The sequence below is a fragment of the Cynocephalus volans genome, chromosome 3 (assembly GCF_027409185.1).
Source record: "Cynocephalus volans isolate mCynVol1 chromosome 3, mCynVol1.pri, whole genome shotgun sequence".
In the NCBI taxonomy this organism is placed as follows: Eukaryota; Metazoa; Chordata; class Mammalia; order Dermoptera; family Cynocephalidae; genus Cynocephalus; species Cynocephalus volans.
Window position 1 is genome coordinate 4,284,523 of NC_084462.1, and position 6,877 is coordinate 4,291,399.

The window sequence follows — 6,877 nt, forward strand, 5'->3', positions numbered from 1 at the left end:
GACTGATACAATGGCCTGCATACAACAGATACACTAAAAGCAGGGGAGGCAAAACTGAGAGTGAGACTCTTTGGAGAATAAGGGCTTTGAAAAGCTCACATGCCCAGGGCAGGAGGCATGCTTAGAAAAGATCTGAGAGGAACATAAGTTTTCACCTCCATCTGATACTTAGACTTAACACAAGCAGGAAGTGATGCCTAAGGCAGTGTTATACATGGCCTGACTACATTTAAAGGAGTGCCCCCAAACAGAGCCAATATGCAAAAACCTAAAAAGCACTTTCTTTTCTTTTTGAAACTCAAAAAGTTCAAACTATCAAAAGGCAAAGATAAAAGTAGTGTCATGTGCAATGGATACTAAATAAGGTTAACAATTGACTTCTCAGGGGCCGGCCCACGGCTTACTTGGGAGAGTGTGGTACTAATAACACCAAGGCCATAGGTTCAGATCCCTATATAGGGATGGCCAGTTAGCTCACTTGGGAGAGCGTGGTGCTGACAACACCAGGTCAAGGGTTAAGATCCCCTTGCTGGTCATCTTTAAAAAAAAAAAAAAAAATTGACTTCCCCCTGTACCAGCCAGCTGCCAAAAAATATATAAAAAATAAAAAATAAAACTGAGTTCTCATCAGAAAATGTGGAGGTCAAAAGTATTAAAGAAAAAATTATTCAGTGATAATTGCTGTTATTTTCTTTTTTTGGCAATTGGACTGTATGGGGATCTGAACCCTTGACTGTGGGTTATCAGCACCACACTTCAACCAAATGAGCTACTTGGCCAGCCTGTCAATGACAACTGTAAAAGCACAGTAAGGAAGATTTTATTCAGGACCATCTTGATAGGTATATGGACCACTGCAACAAGGTCATGCAGTGGGGGAGAGAGATTGGGCACAACTCTGAATACAGCATGGGCAAGGAGGAATTTATAACTAATGAGCAGGGTGGGAGTCAGTGGATAGGAACTTCCTAAGAGAAAACATCAGGCTTAAGGAGAATTCTGGCTAAACTGACCTAACAGGATTCTTGATGAAGACAGCCCAGGGTGATCAGACATCACCTGGGGGATGAGGAACCCGATCAGATATCAAGGATGGGGGCTTCTTGCTAAACTGACTTAGCAGGGTTCTTTGCTAAAACTGGATTTTACAAGTCAGTGCACAGTCAGGCCCAGCAGAAGATTCAGAAACGTGACTAAAGTTTAGCCAAGGAAAGAATCTTTGTCAGAAAGCAATGGTTTTTTCCTTCTAAGTGCTGAAAGAAAAAAAAAAGAGCTAAAATAGAAAACTCTACAGGAATAATGAAAAAAAGAAAAGAAAAAGAAAAGAACAAATGTTGGCAAAAATGTGGAAAAACTGGAACCTCACACATTGCTGGTAGCGACATAAAATGGTAAATGCAGCCCCTGTGGAAAACAGGTATTCAAACAAAAACTCATACACAAATATTCACAGCAGCTCTATTCACAATAATCAAAAAGTAAAAGCAAACAGGATGTCCATCAACAGATAAATGGGTAAACAAAATGTGGCACACCCACACAATGGAATATTACTCAGCCATAAAAAAGAATAAAGTACTGAAACAAAGTACATACCACAGCAGGATGAACCTTGAAAACATTTCGCAAACTGAAAAAAAGCTGTATGTTTAGAATAGGCAAATCCACAGAGACAAAAAGGCAGTTAGTGGTTGCCAGTGGCTGGGGGGAGAAGGAAAAGAGAAGTGACTTAATGGGTGAATGGTTTCCACCTGGGGTGATGAAAGGCTTCTGCAACTAGATAGTGGTGATGGTTGCAAAATACTGTGAATGTACCTAACTATACACTTTAAACAATTAAAATAGTAAATCTTATATTAAGTATATTTTACCAATAAAAAATTGACAAAATTATTTTAAAATTATATTAAAAAATTAATGTCTGTGTTACATGGCAGAACATTTTATTTTTAAGTTATAAATTTTACAAGTATAAAAGTACAAATACAGGAAAAAATGGTAGCTGTTATTCCTTTAGTTTTACTATGTGTGTGCCACTATTTATGAGTTTTATATATTTTAATTCTCTTAATTCACAACAACCTTGAAACAGGAACCTAACTTCTATTTGCACAGATGAAGAAACAAGACTCGGGTTTAGTAACTCACCCACGTCATCTAGAAAGAGCAAGAATCCAGATTGGAAAGCCAGATTCATTTTATCCCAAAATCCATGCACTTGCCACTGGGCTAGTATTACCTGGAAATGCTCAGACTGTTTAAAGGAGTCAATTTAAAAGCTATTAATAGAACTTTAGTTAGTGATAGGAATGCTGAAGTATCTAAGGGAATGTATTCTGATGTCTGCAACCTACTTAGAAATCCACCAAGTATTTTAAAAAGAAAAAAAAAGACGAATTAATGAATGAATACAAAAAGGAATGAATACAGAGATGGATAGATAACTGATGGAGCAAGTACAGAAAAATGTTAATGGTACAATCTAGGTGGTGGGTATATGCTGTGGATTGAATGTTTTCCTCAAACTTGTTGAAGCTTAAATTGTGTCCTCCAAAATTCCAGGTATTGGAAACTTAGCTCCGACCATAACTGCTGAGGGTGGGAAGTCCTATTATGGTAATTAAAAGGTAGGCCTTGAAAAGGTGACAGTTAATGGATTAATAATGGTGGTCAGGGGCGTGGTTCTGAGGGCTTTAAAAAGAGATCACATGACAGTCTCTCTCTCTCTCTCTCTCTCTCTCTCTCTCTCTCTCTCTCTCTTTCTCTCTCTCACATGACAGTCTCTCTCTCTCTCTCTCTCTCTCTCTCTCTCTCTCTCTCTCTCTCTCTCACATGACAGTCTCTCTCTCTCTCTCTCTCTCTCTCTCTCTCTCTCTCTCTCTCTCTCTCTCTCTCTCTCTCTCTCTCTCTCTCTCTCTCTCTCTCTCTCTCTCTCCTCTGCCATTTTCTGCCATGTGAGACCCCTGCATTGCTGTAAAGCCACCACCAAAGAAGACCCTCAGTAGATGTGTTCCCTGGACTTCCCAGCCTCTGAAACTGTAAGCAGTAAATTTCACTTTCTTATTAATTACCCAGTTCTAGGTATTTTGTTGTTAGCAACAGAAACAGTTTAATACACCATATGTTCATTATAAAATTTATTCAACTTTGCTATATGCTTGGAATTTTTCATAATAAAACATTGAGTTGGAAAAAGCAATTGGTAATAACAAAAGTTTGGTGAGGTGACTAAAACCAAAATAAATATTTAATAACATTTTTAAATTGCTTTATTATGTTATATAAAATGAGATAAAAGGTTACAAAAAAATGGCCCTACATACAATTTCAATAAAAGTAAAAAAAAAAAAAAATAAAGAGATGAGAGTCAGGGAAGAACACCCTTGCGTAAATTCTGAATCCTGAAATGATCCTAAAAGTAATAACTAAATTTTTAAATATTCCAATGCAATCCAAACATATATGCATCTATTTAATCAGACTCCAGTCACAACATTACCGGTTCTCTCTCCTGTTGATATATTTCTGTGACCATTTTAAAAATCTGTTAATAAGAGAATTTGTATTATGGAAACGTTCAGAATATGAAATTAACTAAAAAAGTAAACTACACCAGTTTCCACAGTTTATCTGAATTATGAAAATTAAGTAGAGAAAAATAAAAGACAAAAGTTGAACTATACTAACAGTTCAATAAGGGCTGTCTTCGGGAAATATAATCTGTGGGCTAGAACCTGAAAAGAGATATACAAATCAGTTTGCAGCAAGAAGAAAAGAAGCTCGACTTTTACCACTTTAAATTTACTTAATCCTTCATCTCCCTAAACTATCTGTGGGGACGCAAAGAGGGGGTGATGCAGGGGCTTCAGGAGATTTGCAAACTAGTCCTTGAAGAAGGAACTGGACTGGAAGACTCTGGGGAAACGTAACGTTCATGAGGTTCGTCCCACGAATCAAGGTTTGAGCCTCAACCCAGCCACCAGCCAGGGGCCCGTGACCTACAAGCTTCAGGTTTTACAAGCCTCTGAACCCGATTCCCCTGTACCTTCCCCCAAACACTTAACATACACCCCATATTAACCCCGAATCCTAGACCAGACACCCTCATACGCTGACCATCAGCCCGGCTTCATCACCGAGCCCCGTATTAAGTCCAAACACCGCTTTTACTGACAAATACCCCTGCCGTTCTCAGTCACTGGGCCCTACTTACACAGTGACCAGCAAAACCCCCAAACTCTGACCTCGGGACTCACTGTCGTTGAACGCGACAGACCTTTTATTTATTTTATTTTATTTATTGCCTGATCGCAAAGGCACCCCCACTTCATACCCACCGTCCTGGACCCCGAGCTCTTCCCAAGGAGCCCTACACCAATGCCCACAGATCCTCACTGCCCCCCAACCTATTCCACGGAGAGACCCACGAACTCACCTGACTTCCCTCTAACTCCACTGCGGTCACCTGGCGGCTACACCTAACTGCCGTGAACTCTTCGGTTTCTAGCCCCTAAGCCCAGTAAAGGCACGGCCTAAGGCAGCCGATGATCTTCCGGGACAGTTGGACTTGGGCTTCTCTTTAGGAGGCAACATGTCCGCGCCCTCTGCGCGGCGGCTCCCTGGGGGCGGCCATCTTGGAACATCAGCCGTACAAAAGGGAAGAGGCTGATTTTGTGACGTTAACCTGGGAGGGCTCCTGTTTAAAAAAAAAAAAAAAAAAACCTGAGGCGCAATAAAATTTTCAAGAGTTTATTTGAGCTAACAACAGTTCGTGAATTGGGAAACATCAAACCAAAAGAAGTTCAGTATTCCTCTGCTTAAAGCATTAGAGACAAGTATTGTTAGGGTGAATAAGAAAGTAAATCAAATTATTTGATTGGTTAGTTGTAAAATTGACTGTTTCGGTTTGCCTTATTGGAAAGTACCTGATGACATAATTATAAATTAGCTGGCTACTTTTGATTGGCTCAGGTTTTGTATTGTCTTTCTCTCACATAAGCATTTACCAGAAATGACTCGTAAAGTTCTGCATATATTTGCAGTTTAGGCAAGGTTAAGGCTGTTTTTAAGGCCCAATGGTTTTATTTGCTCAGGAATTTTGAAAGCCTGGTTTCCATTTTATTTTTGCTTTAACACTGGAGATGGCGAAAAGGCGCTGAACTGTTCCTTCTCCTGACACTCCCAGCCCTGCGCAGCAAGGTTGGAAGGCTCGCCACAATGCTGAACAAACTGCCCAGATTTCCAGAGGCTCAAGTTTATCCAACGCAAACACGGCGGGGGCTTCGTCCACCTCAACGGGCCTGGCAGAGAGGACTGCACCTTTTATGACTTACTGCTAGGAACAATGAGCGCGAGAGGACATCACAGAGAAGTTTAGGTGTCCGTACAGCAGAGAACATGCCCCCTAGAACGGGACAAATGAATGAGCCACCAAGCTTGGGTAATAAAGGCTCATGGCAAGTCCCTGCAGCTCAGCCAGTGAGATTAGACTTAGAAGGTGTGAGTGAAAAAAAAATTGAAAATTAAAGTTAAAAAAAAAAAAAGACGAAAGGTGTGAATGAGGCTCAAATAAGTATTCATATCCAAGGTCTCTTTTTGCTTCACGACTGTTTGAAAAACAGCAAGTGTAGCAATTTGAAAATACAGTCTACGAAATAATTGCTTACAAAAGCCACCATGATTCTCTCGTAGTATAAGCAATACGGTGCAAATGGTTTTTGAAGAAATCACACGCAGCCATTCTTTCCAGTACTATATCATCCAGATTGCAGTGCCTTCGCTTGCAACTGAGATTATTGAGAGGGGGCTCTGAAGTACCTATGTGCTGTATTTGTCACTTCCTTTTGTCTACCCCTCTCTGATCCGGTCTTACCCGCTCCCTGTTCCTCCGTCCAAGCTCCCTCCAGCTGTAGCATCAGAGAGCCATGGCAGAGACCAATCAAACATTCCTTAAATACTGTTAATACAATATAAACTAGTTAACCGTAACTTTACGGAAGTGTTCAAAAGCTGTGAAAACGATCCCATACAGCTCGGCCTGCCGTGTGCCCCGGCCGACTGGCTCCCGACGCAAAGCTGTGCTGCTGCGGGAGGTGGGAGGTGTTTGTATAAAGCAAGACGAAAGGAGAAGGGCGGGGTCTGTTGAAGGCCCCAGGAGACAAGTCCACGCAGGAAGCGGGTTGGGGGCCCACTCTTCCCCCAGAGCCCCAGCCCGCTGCCAGCTGGGCCCCGTGCATGCAGCGCGGCCGAATCAGTGTGAGGTGGGTGGTTCTTCCCTTTCCTCGGCCTCCCCTCCCCCACTGCAGACGCGGACCCGGGTCCTGTCGTTTCCACGGCTAGTGACAGAAACCAGCTCCTCTTTCCTCCTTCCCACACCCCCACCTCTCCCTCCTGCCTCTCTCCTGCCGACTCCTGCTTCCTGCTTCGTGATGGCTGGTAAAATGAGCCAGCCTCCCCTGTCCCTTGACCTCCGCCCCCTACCTCCTGCTTCCGCCTCCTGCCCAACACCTTGAAGTTCTCCAAGAGCAAAGGAAACAGAAAATCCGACCGCTTCAAACTGGTGATCCAAGATCATCACCATGTAATTATAGAGAAAAATATAACTTTAACATGTGCAATTTGCTTCTGTACTAATGCTTGCTAAAAATGGGAAAACATAAGTAATGCCATTTTTTTTTTTTAATTTTATTTTGTCGATATACATTGTAGCTGATTAATGCTCCCCATCACCAAAACCTCCCTCCCTTCTCCCTCCCCACCCTCCCCCCCAACAATGTCCTTTCTGTTTACTTGTTGTATCAACTTCAAGTAATTGTGGTTGTTATATCTTCTTCCCTCCCCCCCCCGATTTGTGTGTGTGTGTGTGTATGTGTGTGTG

General features: G+C 42.0%; 1 protein-coding gene across 2 annotated transcripts in view; it reads right to left on the reverse strand.

Moving 5' to 3' along the window:
- LOC134372914 (zinc finger protein 577-like) overlaps nucleotides 1–4,518 on the reverse strand; it is a 50,233-nt gene extending 45,715 nt beyond the window's left edge. For both annotated transcript variants that reach the window (XR_010022912.1, XM_063090236.1), the window contains exon 1: nucleotides 4,436–4,518. The gene's annotated coding sequence lies outside the window, so the exon portion shown is untranslated. The remainder of the gene's footprint in view (nucleotides 1–4,435) is intronic.
- Nucleotides 4,519–6,877: the final 2,359 nt, after the last annotated feature.